Source organism: Lepidochelys kempii, chromosome 10 (assembly GCF_965140285.1).
Source record: "Lepidochelys kempii isolate rLepKem1 chromosome 10, rLepKem1.hap1, whole genome shotgun sequence".
In the NCBI taxonomy this organism is placed as follows: domain Eukaryota; kingdom Metazoa; phylum Chordata; order Testudines; family Cheloniidae; genus Lepidochelys; species Lepidochelys kempii.
In genome coordinates, this window is record NC_136389.1 from 39,456,790 (window position 1) to 39,471,270 (window position 14,481).

Genomic DNA, 14,481 nt, shown 5'->3' on the forward strand with positions numbered 1-14,481 from the left:
AAGTCCATGGCCTTGAATTGGCACTGAAAGCAGATGTTGATCCACTGGAGAGCAAGGAACCCTGGTGTGAAGAGTCCTGTGCTTCCCTTCCTTAGCTAAGGAGATGGGCTCTGCCTTCTGCACAAACTGGAGATTCAGCGTGGTTTCCATATGTAGGCCCAGCTACAGCACAGTGAGTTATCATAGTCCAGCCTGGAGGAGACCAAGGCACAGTCCCCATGGCTGGATCCTCGTTGCAGAGCAAGGGGCATCATTTCCTGCCAAGCGGAAGCAGCTACGATGTTGGACAGGATTAGTGATAATGGGCCCGAGACCCACACTTAGGGTAGGAGGGTGAAGCACTTTGATGGCAGAAGAAGTCAACATTTTGGCAGCTCTTTGGAGCATTTCCTCATTCCCCCTGCACCACTCCAACCTTCCCTGCAGTCCATTTGAGCTCGCTGCTCTCTGTGCAGGTGCTAATCTCTTATAGACAATTTGCACGCCTCACACAGGTGACATCTCTGTTAATCTCTCATATACTATGGCGATGAGGGCCACACAACCCCATGGAGGTGCCAAGAAGGAGCTATAGAGCTACAGAACTGTGTGTCACCATGATATTGCTCACAGCAAAGCCCACAGGATCTCACCTCCTCTCCAAGAGGCCTCAGAAAGGAAGGGAAGAGAGACTAGACAACACTGAATGGAAACTAATGCATGGTTGAATACTGAATGCGACTGCAGCATACCCCGTTGGACTCCTCCAGCAGGTCAGTGCCTAGTGGAACATTTCCTACAGATGCCCCAGGCCATCCACCCAAAACTTTGCATAGAGGACAGGACAAGCTGGGTCTGCAGCAGCACTGGCACAGTTGTGTGAGGGAATTATAGACATTTAGGCTAACCCCATACCAAGATGCAGGATTTATTGTGTCTGAACCATCCAAGACAGATGGCTATCCAGTCTTTTGAAAACTTTCAGCGAATAAGCTTTTATGACCTCCCTAGGCATCTGTTCCATGGTCCTACTGTGCTTACAGCTAGGAAGTTTTTCCTCAGATTTAATCTATATCTGCTAGGCTGTAGTTCGAACCCATTGTCTCTTGTCCTGCCCTCTGTGGTAAAAGAGACCAACTTTTCTCCACCTTTTTAATGGCAGCCTTTCTAGTATTTGAAGGCCGCTATTATATTCCCCCTCAATCTCCTCTTTTCCAAACTGAACATACCCAGTTTCTTCAGCCTTTGCTCATATGGCTTGTGTTCCATCCCTCTGATCATCTTTGTCACTCTCCTTTGGATCCTTTCCAGTTTCTCTACATCCTTTCTATATATTGGCGACCAAAGTTGGACACAGTACTCCAGCTGAGGCCTAACCAGCATTGAGTAGAGTGGCACTATCACTCCTGTAACTTGCATGATATGCCTCTGTTAATACAACTGAAAATTGCATTTGCTGTTTTTGCAACTGCATCACAACTCCCAGATCCTTCTCAAAAGTGCTGCTGCCAAGCCCCATTCTGTATTTGTGCATTTGGTTTTTTCCCCTAAATGTAGCACCTTACATGTGTCTTTGCTGAATTTCATTTTGTTGTCTATAGTCCAGTTCTCCAATTTGTCAAGATTTGCTGAATTTTAGCCCTATCCTACAAAGTATTAGCAAGTATTGGTATCCTCCAGCTTTGCGTCATGTGCAAATTTGATCAGTATGCACTCTATACCTACATCCAGGTCATTAATAAAAATGTTGAAGAACTCTGGACCCAGAGTTGGGACCTCTTGGACCCCCACTTGGGACTTCCCTCCAATCCGACATCATTCCATTAATAGTTACTCTTTGTTTGCCTTTTTTAACCAAGTATGTATCCACTTAACAGGGCTGCCACATCAGGCCCTGCAGCAGCATTGGCGAAGCTGTGGGGATGTCTTTAAGGCTGTGATTCCCAAAGCAGAGGCAGCACGGGGACAGCTGTGTGCACTCTTCGTAGATCAGGGGTTCTCAAAAAATTTTTGGTGGCCTCAGAGTGCAGCCACCAACTCTTGCTCGTGGCCGCACTGACACTTTTTCCTAAAATACTTAAATAACTTTCGGAAAAACAAAAAGCTATGCATGGACACACACCCAAATCATTGTAATTTATTTATGTAGGGTTTTTTTCCATACTCAATAATAAAAATAATACTGTGAAAAATGATATTTGTATGTTTGTTAATATCACTTTTCACAGCAAGGCCTGGCAAGTTAAGACTTGGATGGAGGAATGGGGGGTGAGGCAGCAGTGGCCAAGGAAGATGGATGGAGGGGTGGGTGAGGCAGCAGAGGCCAGGGGCAATATATGGGGGGCCCTGCCATCGCGTGATTGGGTGTGTGGGTCAGCGCCTGGGGTTGGAGGTCAGTGCCCTGGGCCAGCACCCCCTGGAGCCTAGTATCGATTGCCTGCAGCTGTGTGGCCAGGGCGGGGGATTTGCGCCCAGGGCTGGGGATCAGCACCCGCTGCCATGCAGCTGGGGGTCAGCATCTGGAGCCAGCACCCAGTCCTGGTCCACGCCTTCGGGTCCACGCCTGATGCTGCACAGCCAGGGCTAGGAGTCAATGTCCTGGGCCAGCACCCACAGGAGCCTTGGGCTGACACCTGCTGCTGCGTGACTGGGGCTGGGGATCTGCAGCTGGGGTTGGGGATCAGAGTCCATGGCCAGCATCTGCCAGAACCCAGAGTTGACATCCAGGAGCAGTGCCCGGAGGTAGTGGCCAGGTCTGGGGGTTAGAGTGTGCAGCCAGGGGTCGGCTGCCGCCAGTGTTGGGGGCTGGCATTTGGGATCTGCATCCAGAGCCAGCACCTGCCAGAGCCCAAGACCAGTGCCGGGGATCTGCACCCAGGGCCAGCAGTTGCAGCTGGGGATCTTCACCCAGGGCTGCCAGCCACTGGAACCCCAGGGTTGGCACCTAGGGTCAGTGGCCAGGGCTGGGGATTGGAGTGCGTGGACAGGGGTCAGTTCTCAGGGCCAACAGCCGCCACCAGGATTAGGGGTCGGTACCACACAGCAAGAGCCAGGGATCAGAGCCCGCTGCTGCATAGCCAGGGGTTGGAGTCTGAAGCCCCATGGCTGAAGGCCAAGATTGCATGGCCAGAGCTGGGGGGTCAGCATCTGAAACCCCATGGCCAGAGCTGGGTATTGGGGCCTGAAGCCCCATGGATGGAGCCCTGGTCTGCAGCCAGGTTCCCTAAGTCCCCACTGCCCAACCACCTCAGGGCTGAAGTCCACGAAGCCCCCGTCCCTCCCCAGTTAGAGAACTCACTTTCTCCTTCAGTGTTGTGCCCCACCTGCCTCTGGAGACATGCAGAGCAGTGCATCCAGGAGAAACAGGGAGGGAGGGGGAGGAGCCAATGCGTTCCCTACTCCACATCACCGCTTAGGAAGTTGTTGTGGCCAAATGCGGCCATGATGGCCGCATTTGAGAAATGCTGTCCTAGATGCACCCAGGGCTAAAACCCTTCACTTTTCTGGTCCCAGTCCTCACAAAATATCAGTCTCCCCATAGTGAACAGAGGGGCCCAGCCCAGTGATTCCCCCAGTTTCTGAATCTGAGCAGCCTTGGGAGCTTTGGGGCTTGAGGATCATCCTGTTGGTCCCTTGTGAGTCTCCCAGCCCTCCCAGTCCATTTCACTCCTGTTTCTCTCAGAGCATCACCTGTGAGACAGCGCCAGATGGGTGCCTGAATAATAAACTCCATTTGCTCCCTGCCTGAGCTGCCACTGGGAACCCCACTGTGATTGCTTCAAGCTCTACTTGAAGGACATAAAGTTTGCAGGCAAAAGGCAGTGTGTTTTACATGCACAGCCTAGCTCATCTGGCTGGGGATTGAAACTCAGTTCAGATGGAGAATCCCTGCACTGACATCCCCCGCCTGGACTCTTCTCCCAACAAACCCCAAACTCCTTGATCTTTCTTCCCTTGGCCCCCGAGCAGACTCTCCTGCAGGCCCTTACCCCAGAGAGAAGCACAGCACACTGCTGGGTAAACAGGTGCAACCTCATTCACAGTAATGGTGTTATGCCTGCTAAAGCCAGCCGTGAATTTAGTTCAGATTCTCTACTGATTCCTGCTCCCCCCACACCCTCTCTCTGATCCCTGCTTCCCCACTCCAGAACTTCTCTCACCCTCTGATTTCTGCTCCCCCAAGCCCCTTTCTGATTTCTTTTCTTCCCAGATACCGCCCCCCTCTGTTCTCTGCTCCCCTGACCCCTCTTTCTTTGCTTCCCTCAGACCTCCTCTCTAATCTCTGATCCCCCAGACGCCATTGTGGCACTGCACCCCATATTCTTCAGAGTGATATTATTATGATATGATTATGACATAATTATGATGCAGTTTGTACAAGATAAATCATGTGAGATGTCATTGGAAAAGTTTTGATTTGCTGAATATGATTATCGTATTTGTATGCATGTATTATTTTTGTATCTAAAGTTATGAATATTGAATATGTATTTGTATTTCAAATGTAGTTACACCTGTGTAATGCCCACTAGACAAGATGCTTTCAGTCTAGATAGCTGGTTGGAAAGGGCCTATTCAGGGCAATGAGCCATTAGGGAGAACAAAAGGCTTTAGGAGAAGCTTATCTCCCACCTGGTGAGCCTTCCTGAGAACTCCACAGACAACCTGTGAGTGATGGCTGCTATGACTCTACAAGGATATGTGACCAGGCCACATGATGCTGGATTCCATCTTGGGATGTCAGTATTTTTCCACAGATTGGTCTGGGATCCAAGCTTATATGCAAAAGCTATATAAGGCAGGGGAGTGACATCATCAGGGTTTTTCACTCCCCATACAAGAAGACTCCTGGAAACACCTGAGGAACAAAGACTGAACTGGGGGAAGTGCTGCGCCCATGCTAAAGGGATTTCTAGCCTACGCATGAAGACCTGAGAAACCCAAGTTGTAAAGCTAATGCAGCTTGTGCCTTAAGAATCTGGAGCCTGCTCGTACCATCAATTAGGGTGAGAATCTGCTATTCATAGCCAATCTATTTAGTATATTAAGTTTAGTTTGCATTTTTTGTTTATTTGCTAGGTAATCTGCTTTGATCTGTTTGCTATCCCTTATAATCACTTAAAATCTATTTTTGTAGTTAATAAACTTGTTTTATGTTTTAATCCAAAGCAGTGAGCTTTGACTGGAGTGCTTGGGGAAAATCTTTGCTTGGTTACCACAAGTGTGCATTATTTTCTTCACATTGAGGGAGAGGCGGACCGGGTATTAAACCCATATACTGGCCAGATTTGACCAGGGCAGGATGGTACTGCTCTGGGGTCCCAGGCTCGGAAGCTGGTGGTTATAGAGCCTGCGTGTAACTGCAGCTGGGTGCGTCCCTACCTGTGTGAATGCTGGTGAAAGTGCAGGCTGGAGGGCTTTGCAGCTTGACACAGCAGCACAGTGTGAGAGGGAGCCCAGGCTGGTGGTTCAGAGGACTCAGTGGTACCCCAATTCCAGGTGGCACCCCGGGGGAACCTGTCACACCCATTTCTTCTCTGCTGCCCCCAGAACCTCTTTCTCCTCTGCTTCCCCCAGATTCCTCCCTATGAACTTTGCTCCCCATCCCTTCTCTCTGTGATCTCTGCTCACCCATCCCCTCTCTCTCTGTTCTTGGCTCCCCCAGTTCCCTGTCTCTGATCTTTGCTCCCACAATCCCCTCGCTCTTATCTCTGCTCCCCCCACATCCTCTCTATGATTTCTGCTCCCCCCACATCCCCTCTCTGATCTCTGCTTCCCACACATCCTCTCTCTATGATCTCTGCCACCCAGACCCCACCTCTCATGGACCTCTGCTTCCCCTGACTCCCCCTGTCCCCTTTCTCCCCTTGTACTTTCCCATACTCCCCAGATGGATAATATTTGCTGGTTTCATCATAAGAACATGAACATAAGAACGGCCATACTGGGTCAGACCAAGGGTCCATCAAGCCCAGTATCCTGTCCTCTGACAGTGGCCACTGACAGGTCCCCAAAGGGAATGAACAGACAGGTTATCATCAAGTGAACCATGGCCTGTCACCCAATCCCAGCTTCTGGCAAACAGAGGCTAGGGACACCGTTCCTGCCCATCCTGGCTAATAGGTCCATCAATGGCTATCTTCCATAAATCTATCTAGCTCCCTTTTGAACCCCGTTATAGTATTAGCCTTCACAACACCCTCTGGCAAGGAGTTCCAGAGGCTAACAGTGCATTGCTTGAAAAAATACTTTCTTGTGTTTGTTTTAAACCTGCTACCTATTAATTTCATTTGGCGGCCCTTTGTTCTTGTATTATGAGAAGGAGTAAATAACACTTCCTTATTTACTTTCTCTATACCACTCATGATTTTATAGACCTCTATCATATCCTGCCTTAGTTGCCTATTTTCCAAGTTGAAAAGTCCCAGTCTTATTAATCTCTCCTCATACAGAAGCTGTTCTATACCCCTAATAATTTTTTGTTTCCCTTTTCTGAACATTTTCCAAGTCCAATATATCTTTTTTGAGATGGGGCGACCACATCTGCATGCAATATTCAAGATGTGGGCATACCATGGATTTATATAGAGGCAATATGACATTTTCTGTCTTATCTATCCCTTTCTTGATGAGTCCCAACATTCTGTTCATTTTTTTGACTGCCACTGCACATTGAGTGGATGATTTCAGAGAACTATCCACAATGACTCCAGAATCATAGAATCATAGAATATCAGAGTTGGAAGGGACCTCAGGAGGTCATCTAGTCCAACCCCCTGCTCAAAGCAGGACCAATCCCCAATTACATCATCCCAGCCAGGGCTTTGTCAAGCCTGACCTTAAAAACTTCTAAGAAAGGAGATTCTACCACCTCCCTAGGTAACGCATTCCAGTGTCTCACCACCCTCCTAGTGAAAAAGTTTTTCCTAATATCCAACCTAAACCTCCCCCACTGCAACTTGAGACCATTACTCCTTGTCCTGTCCTCTTCTACCACTGAGAATAGTCTAGAACCATCCTCTCTGGAACCACCTCTCAGGTAGTTGAAAGCAGCTATCAAATCCCCCCTCATTCTTCTCTTCTGCAGACTAAACAATCCCAGTTCCCTCAGCCTCTCCTCATAAGTCATGTGTTCCAGACCCCTAACCATTTTTGTTGCCCTTCGCTGGACTCTCTCCAATTTATCCACATCCTTCTTGTAGTGTGGGGCCCAAAACTGGACACAGTACTCCAGATGAGGCCTCACCAATGTCGAATAGAGGGGACCGATCACGTCCCTCGATCTGCTCGCTATACCCCTACTTATACATCCCAAAATGCCATTCGCCTTCTTGGTAACAAGGGCACACTGCTGACTCATATCCAGCTTCTCGTCCACTGTCACCCCTAGGTCCTTTTCCGCAAATCTCCTTCTTGAGTGGTAACAGCTAATTTAGACCCCATCATTGTATATGTAGAGTTAGGATTATGTTTTCCAATGTGCATTACTTTGCATTTATCAACATTAAATTTCATCTGGATGTCATAAATATAAAGGGAAGGGTAAACCCCTTTGAAATCCCTCCTGGCCAGGGGAAAGCTCCTCTCACCTGTAAAGGGTTAAGAAGCTAAAGGTAACCTCGCTGGCACCTGACCAAAATGACCAATGAGGAGACAAGATACTTTCAAAAGCTGGGAGGAGGGAGAGAAACAAAGGGTCTGTGTCTGTCTGTATGCTGCTTTTGCCAGGGACAGAACAGGAATGGAGTCTTAGAACTTTTAGTAAGTAATCTAACTAGGTATGTGTTAGATTATGATTTCTTTAAATGGCTGAGAAAAGAATTGTGCTGAATAGAATAACTATTTCTGTCTGTGTATCTTTTTTGTAACTTAAGGTTTTGCCTAGAGGGGTTCTCTATGTTTTTGAATCTAATTACCCTGTAAGATATCTACCATCCTGATTTTACAGGGGGGATTTCTTTATTTCTATTTACTTCTATTTTTATTAAAAGTCTTCTTGTAAAAAACTGTATGCTTTTTCATTGTTCTCAGATCCAAGGGTTTGGTCTGTGGTCACCTATGCAAATTGGTGAGGCTTTTTATCCAACATTTCCCAGGAAAGTGTTGGGAGGATTGTTCATTGTTCTTAAGATCCAAGGGTCTGGGTCTGTAGTCACCTAGGCAAATTGGTGAGGCTTTTTACCAAACCTTGTCCAGGAAGTGGGGTGCAAGGTTTTGGGAAGTATTTTGGGGGGAAGGACGCGTCCAAACAGCTCTTCCCCAGTAACCAGTATTAGTTTGGTGGTGGTAGCGGCCAGTCCAAGGACAACGGGTGGAATATTTTGTACCTTGGGGAAGTTTTGACCTAAGCTGGTAAAGATAAGCTTAGGAGGTTTTTCATGCAGGTCCCCACATCTGTACCCTAGAGTTCAGAGTGGGGGAGGAACCTTGACAGCATTACTTTGCATTTATCAACATTAAATTTCATCTGCCATTTTGTTGTCCAGTTTTGTGAGATCCTTTTGTAGCTTTTTGCAGTCTCCCTAGGACTTAACGATCTTGAATAGTTTTTTATCATCTGCAAATTTTGCCACCTCACTGTTTATGCCACCACCCTTTGCCACCACCCTTTTTCCAGGTTGTTTATGAATATGTTAAATAGGACTAGGCCCAGTACAGGTCCCTGGGGGACACAACTATTTACCTCTCTCCATTCTGAAAACTGACCATATATTCCTACCCTTTGTTTCCTATCTTTTAACCAGTTACCAATCCATAAGAGAACCTTCCCTCTTATCCCATGACTGCTTATTTTGCTTAAGAGCCTGTGGTGAGGGACCTTGTCAAAAGCTTTCTGAAAATCTAAGTACACTATATCCACTGGATCTCCTTTGTCCACATGCTTGCTTATCCCCTCAAAGAATTCTAATAGATTGGTGAGGTATGATTTCCCTTTACAAAAACCATGTTGACTATTTCCCAACAAATTATGGTCATAGATGTGTCTGACAATTTTGTTCTTTACGATAGTTTCAACCAATTTGCCCAGTACTGAAGTGAGGTTTACTGGCCTGTAGTTGCCAGGGTCACCTCTGGAGCCCTTTATAAAAATTGGCATCACATTCGCTATCCTCCAGTCATTTGGTAGAGAAGCTGATTTAAATGATAGGTTACAGATGACAGTTAGTAGTCCTGCAATTTCACATTTGAGTTCTTTCAGACCTCTTGGGTGAATACCATCAGGTCCTGGAGACTTATTACTGTTAAGTTTATTAATTTGTTCAAAAACCTCCTCTAATGACACCTCAATTTGGGTCAGTTCCTCAGATGTCACCCAAAAAGAATGGCTCAAGTTTGGGAATCTCCCTCACATCGTCAACAGTGAAGACCGATGCAAAGAATTAATTTAGTTTCTCTGCAATGGCCTTATTGTATTTGAGTGCTCCTTTACCAACTTGATCGTCCAGAGGCCCAACTAGTTGGTTAGCAGGCTTTCTGCTTCTGTTGTATTTAAAAAATTTTTTGCTATTATTTTTGCAGTTTTTGGCTAGCTCTTCTTCAAATTCTTTTTAGGTCTTTCTAATTATATTTTTACACTTTAATTGCCAGAGTTTATGCTCTTTTCTATTTTCCTCCTTAGGATTTATCTTCCACTTTTTAAAGGATGCCTTTTTGCCTCTCACTGCTTCTTTTACTTTGTTGTTTAACCACGGTGGCTCTTTTTTGGTTCTCTTACTATGTTTTCTAAATTGGGGTAGACATTTAAGTTGAGCCTCAACTATGGTGTCTTTAAAAAGTTTCTACGCAGCTTGCAGGGATTTTACTTTTGGTACTGTACCTTTTAATTTCTGTTTCACTAACCTCATTTTTGTGTCGTTCCCCTTTCTGAAATTAAATGCTACTGTGTTGGGCCCCTGTGGAGTTTTCCCCGCCACAGGGATATTAAATTTAATTATATTATAGTCACTATTACCAAGCAGTCCAGCTATATTCACCCCTTGGACCTGATCCTGTGCTCCACTTAGGACTAAATCAAGAACTGCCTCTCCTCTTGTGGGTTCCAGGACTAGCTGCTCCAAGAAGCAGTCATTTAAGGTGTCAAGAAACTTTATCTCAGCATCCCTTCCTGAGGTGATATGTACCCAGTCAATAAGGGGCTAGTTGAAATCCCCCATTATTATTATTGAGTTATTTATTTTAATATCCTCTCTAATCTCCCTGAGCATTTGAGTCACTAACACCATCCTGGTCAGGTGGTCTGTAATATAGCCCTACTGCTATATTCTTATTTTTCAAGCATGGAATTACTATCCATAGAGATTCTATAGTACAATTTAGATCATTTAAGATTTTTACTTCATTTGATTCTGTGCTTTCTTTCACATATAGTGCCACTCCCCAACTAGCATGACCTGGTCTGTCCTTCTGGTATATTTTGTACCCTGATATTACTGTATCCCATTGATTATCCTCATTCCACCAGGTTTCTGTGATGCCTATTATATCAATATCCTCATTTAATACAAGGCACTCTAGTTCACCCATCTTATTTATTTAGACTTCTAGCATTGGTATATAAGCATTTTAAAAACTTGTCATTTTTTTGGCTGCCCCCTTTGTCTCTGGGCCTGACATTACCTTTCTTTGCACTTATCTCTAGCTCCCAGGAGCTGAGACCTACCCAGGCAATTTGGTGGATATTATTATGGACTCCAAGAGGAAAGTTATTGGTCCTTTCACACTTGTGGAGTCTCATTTCCATCCATTGGATCTCAGAGGCTGAGCGCCAGCACCTATCACTCTGCTTTCTTCCCTGTAATGCACACGTCCTGTCCAGTTAAGTTCTAAAGACTCTCAGCATCTCAGATCCTGTCTATGAGAGAGTCTCTGCTGTGACCTTCCCTAGGTGAAACTCAGGCTTTAGCTCTGTTCTGCCTTGCCCCAAACTTAGGCAAATCTCAACACAGCTAAAGCAAAGGGATTCTAGGTTAGACACAGTGCCATTTTCATTTCATAGAAGGGGAAACCGAGGCAAGAGTAATCACCCATTTGTAACTGGAGTGAGTCCCACCAGCTAACAGTCCCTTTGAGTAGTGGGGTAATCTGCAGCCCTCATTCCCTTTATATGCTAAGTAGTGGAGAGACAGCGGAAGATAAGCAACCTCTGTCAGAGTGAGGCCAAATTGGTCACAGAGGGGTGTTCCAATAATGCCTCAATGATACAGGCTGCAGAGCATGTATGTTTGTGTGCAGCACCCTACACTAGACACATTAGTGGGGCCCGATGTACTGAGGTACTGAGTGGGGAGTTGAATCCATTGAGTTCTTAGCTCTCCAGCTCCAGACAGAGAGAGGACCAGGATATACTGCAAGACGAATTTAATCAAGTGAAGGACTTTGAGGCAGCTCATTCCCCAGCTCTCTACTCAAGCACATGGCGCCTGGTGTTTCTCTGCTCACGCTGCAGCCTCGTAGTACACAGATCCCACTGATTTCAGCTGGAGCTGGGAGTGCTGTGCAATCTGTGACTCAGAGAGCATGCCATGGAATGGCTCCATTATGATATTTGCTAGCAAAATCTTCGCAGTGCAACCAAAGGGCTTTGCCAGCCCCCTCCTTGTCTAGCCAGAATGCTGTCAATCCAGGATGGCTGCCTGGCGTTACTCTCTGTTCATGTGGCCCCAGGAAATGAGAAACACTTGAGGTTTGCCTTATACTTTCTTTTCGGAGGTAACCATCTGGGCAAAATAATCCTGCATGGGGTGAGCTGGTGACATAGCTCCTGAGGCCTGCCAAGTTGTCAGGAATACTCAATCTGCTGCTTCTGAGCATCCATAGCATCACGCTGGACAAGGGGAATTCTCTATGCCTCCCAAGGATGATTTGTCCAGTTCATCACCCGCTTTTCTTGTGTGCTTGTTTGTACTTTCCTTCCAGTTCTACAGATCCATGGCTCCTGCTGTCCATCCTGGTGGCTCCTGGTCCCTTCTGGCAGTCGAGGAGGAGCCCAATATTTCAGAGCCACAGGAGATTTGAGCTTTAGGAATACATCCTGATGCGGGATATCACTGGAGATTTAGGTAATCAACCAGTCCTTCCCCCCTCGCTGCCTGACTGATTTGCAGCTGTTAGGGCACACAACTATACCAGCTTCCACCCTGCCAGCCAGCCAGTGTCCTGCCTGCCACCTTGCCAGCCAGTGCCTTGCCTGCTGCCCTGCCAGCCAGCCGGTGCCTTGCCTGCTGCTTAGCAGCCAGCCGGTGCCTCGCCTGCTGCCCTGCCAGCCAGTGCCTTACCTGCTGCCCTGCCCTGCCAGCCAGCCAGCACCCTGCCAGCCAGTGCCCTGCTTGCCACCCAGACAGCCCCTCACCTGCTGTCCTGCCAGCCAGCCAGTGCCCTGCCAATGCCCAGACAGCCCCTCACCTGCTGCCCTGCCAGCCAGTATCCTGCCTGCCACCGAGCACCTCTTCTGCTGCTCTGCAAGCCAGCCAGTGTCCTGCCTGCCATCCTGCCAGTGATCCATCACCCTGCCAATGTCCTGCCCTGAGAGCCAGTGTCCTGCCTACTACCTTGCCAGCCAGCCAGAACCCTGCCATGACCCTGTCAGGCAGCCAGCACCCTGTCAGCCAGCCAGTGACTTGCCTACCACCCGACCACTTAGTGGTACCCTTAAAGTGAGGTGTGTCCCCCTCTTCTCTGGAAGGCATCGCAGCGTTGCACCAGCCAGGAGGAGCCAGGAGCTGTAATGTGGCCTCAATCTTGGAGAGGCCCCAACAGGTTCTGTTCCTTCTCTCACCTGCTGTGGCATCCCAGACTCAGGTCTCCTTCAACATTTGTTAAGAAACAAGTGGAGCCAGAGCCAGTTGATCTCTCCTTAATACCGCAGCCAATGTCATAAATTTTTAATCAAGGACTCTGTGTGCTTTAGGAAGCATGCAATTAACTGCCCCATCAATAATGCACCAGGCTGCGACTTTCTCTCCAAGATCCAGGGCCAGACTGGGGGAGAAGTTGGGTTGTTATTTATGCTGGATCTGCCCTTTCTTTAGTCTTGGTGAAAGGTGCTGGACTGACAGTCCTGGACAATGACAGCCTCACTGCCTCCATAGAGCAGGGACCATGAAGGCAGAGGCACTAACTAGCTTTGCCTACACCCCCATCACAACAATGTACCTCAGTCCTGACTTTGAAGGACCACCTCTGGAGAGGCGGGGGGTGGAACTGAGTCTCTGTTCTCAGTCAAGTTTGGATGAAGTAGCTGCTACAGGCCTGTGCCTTGGGCCCCAGATGCAGGAGTCAGATGATTATATTGTACTCTCAGATTTCATTTGAAAATAAAGGATCTTTCTTCCCTCATGCTAGATAAGAAAAGTTTGAAAACGTGACCTGAGTGTGGCTGGAACAGTAACTTCTGCCTGAGTCTGCAGACAGCCTGAAACAATAGCTCTGAGAGGGGTGAATTGCCCCATGCATCTCAATGTGGTGTTATCTCCAATTCTCGCCCCACAGGGCTCTGAGCATGGCAGCAGGCGTACCCCACCTACCCAAGCAGATAATTCCCACCTGTCAGGGAAAGCTTTGCTGCTCCTAAGAGGATGGGGGACACAGCTGCTGCTCCTGGGGGGATAGGTGGCCCCTTGCCATTGTACCTGCCTTTCTGGTGCAATGGCAAGAGTGAGGCTGCCAGGACCCTGGGTCATGGTTTGCCTAAGGCCCTGATTTACCTTAATCTGGGCATGTTATCAGTCAATTCTTAGCCTCTGTGCCAAAACTGCTAACAAGAGGGTCATTAGATCTGGTGGAGCATTTTGCAATATGGCAGGAGGTGGGAATACAAGTGGGCAGAGTGGTAATGGCAGAAGGCAGGACACTGAACTAGCCAACCCAATGAATGATTCAGTAAAGCTGACAGTGCCACAGGGGGCTTGGTAGAGCCATGATCCAAACTGTCCTGGTAGGAAGTGAGATACAAGCCTAGATGGCAAGGATCCCATACAGCAAGATGCAGGCTGTGGCTGGAAAATGGTCTGATCCGGTATGGCAGTGCTTACATTGCTGTCACTGGGGAGTCCTTGTAAATGTCCGTTGTATATTCCTACCAGAACTTCACCTTCACACGTTGCCCCAGGGAAAGACCTGTTCTGACTCCCAAACCCAACCACCAGTCTAATGGTTAGTGATGGAAAGCATCCCTGTGGTTACTTACTCACCAACAACAGATTGACATGGGACTTCTTGCGTTCGAGCTCAATGGGGGCCATCTGGAAAAAGAAATAAAAGCCAAGGTTATTGCCTTCCATGGGCTTGCCCTGTTCTGACCTTTGACCCTGACACTGAGTTCTGTAGAGACATCTACATGTTCCAATGAGAACTTGCTCCAGAGATGGGTGCTGTGCATAAAGGACAATGGAGTGGAGACTGGAGGCCCTGGACAACCAGCAGTGCCCATAAAATGAAGCTTCCCCAGACCCTCCCAGCTAACAGAGAGATGTGTAGTTTGGCTCAGCCATCACATTCACTATA

General features: G+C 47.6%; 1 protein-coding gene across 1 annotated transcript in view; it reads right to left on the bottom strand.

The window, feature by feature from the left end:
* Window positions 1–14,202, bottom strand: part of LOC140918498 (coiled-coil domain-containing protein 33) — a 66,560-nt gene extending 52,358 nt beyond the window's left edge. Inside the window, exon 1 of the mRNA XM_073363067.2 lies at window positions 14,169–14,202. The gene's annotated coding sequence lies outside the window, so the exon portion shown is untranslated. The remainder of the gene's footprint in view (window positions 1–14,168) is intronic.
* Between the last annotated feature and the right edge of the window lie 279 nt (window positions 14,203–14,481).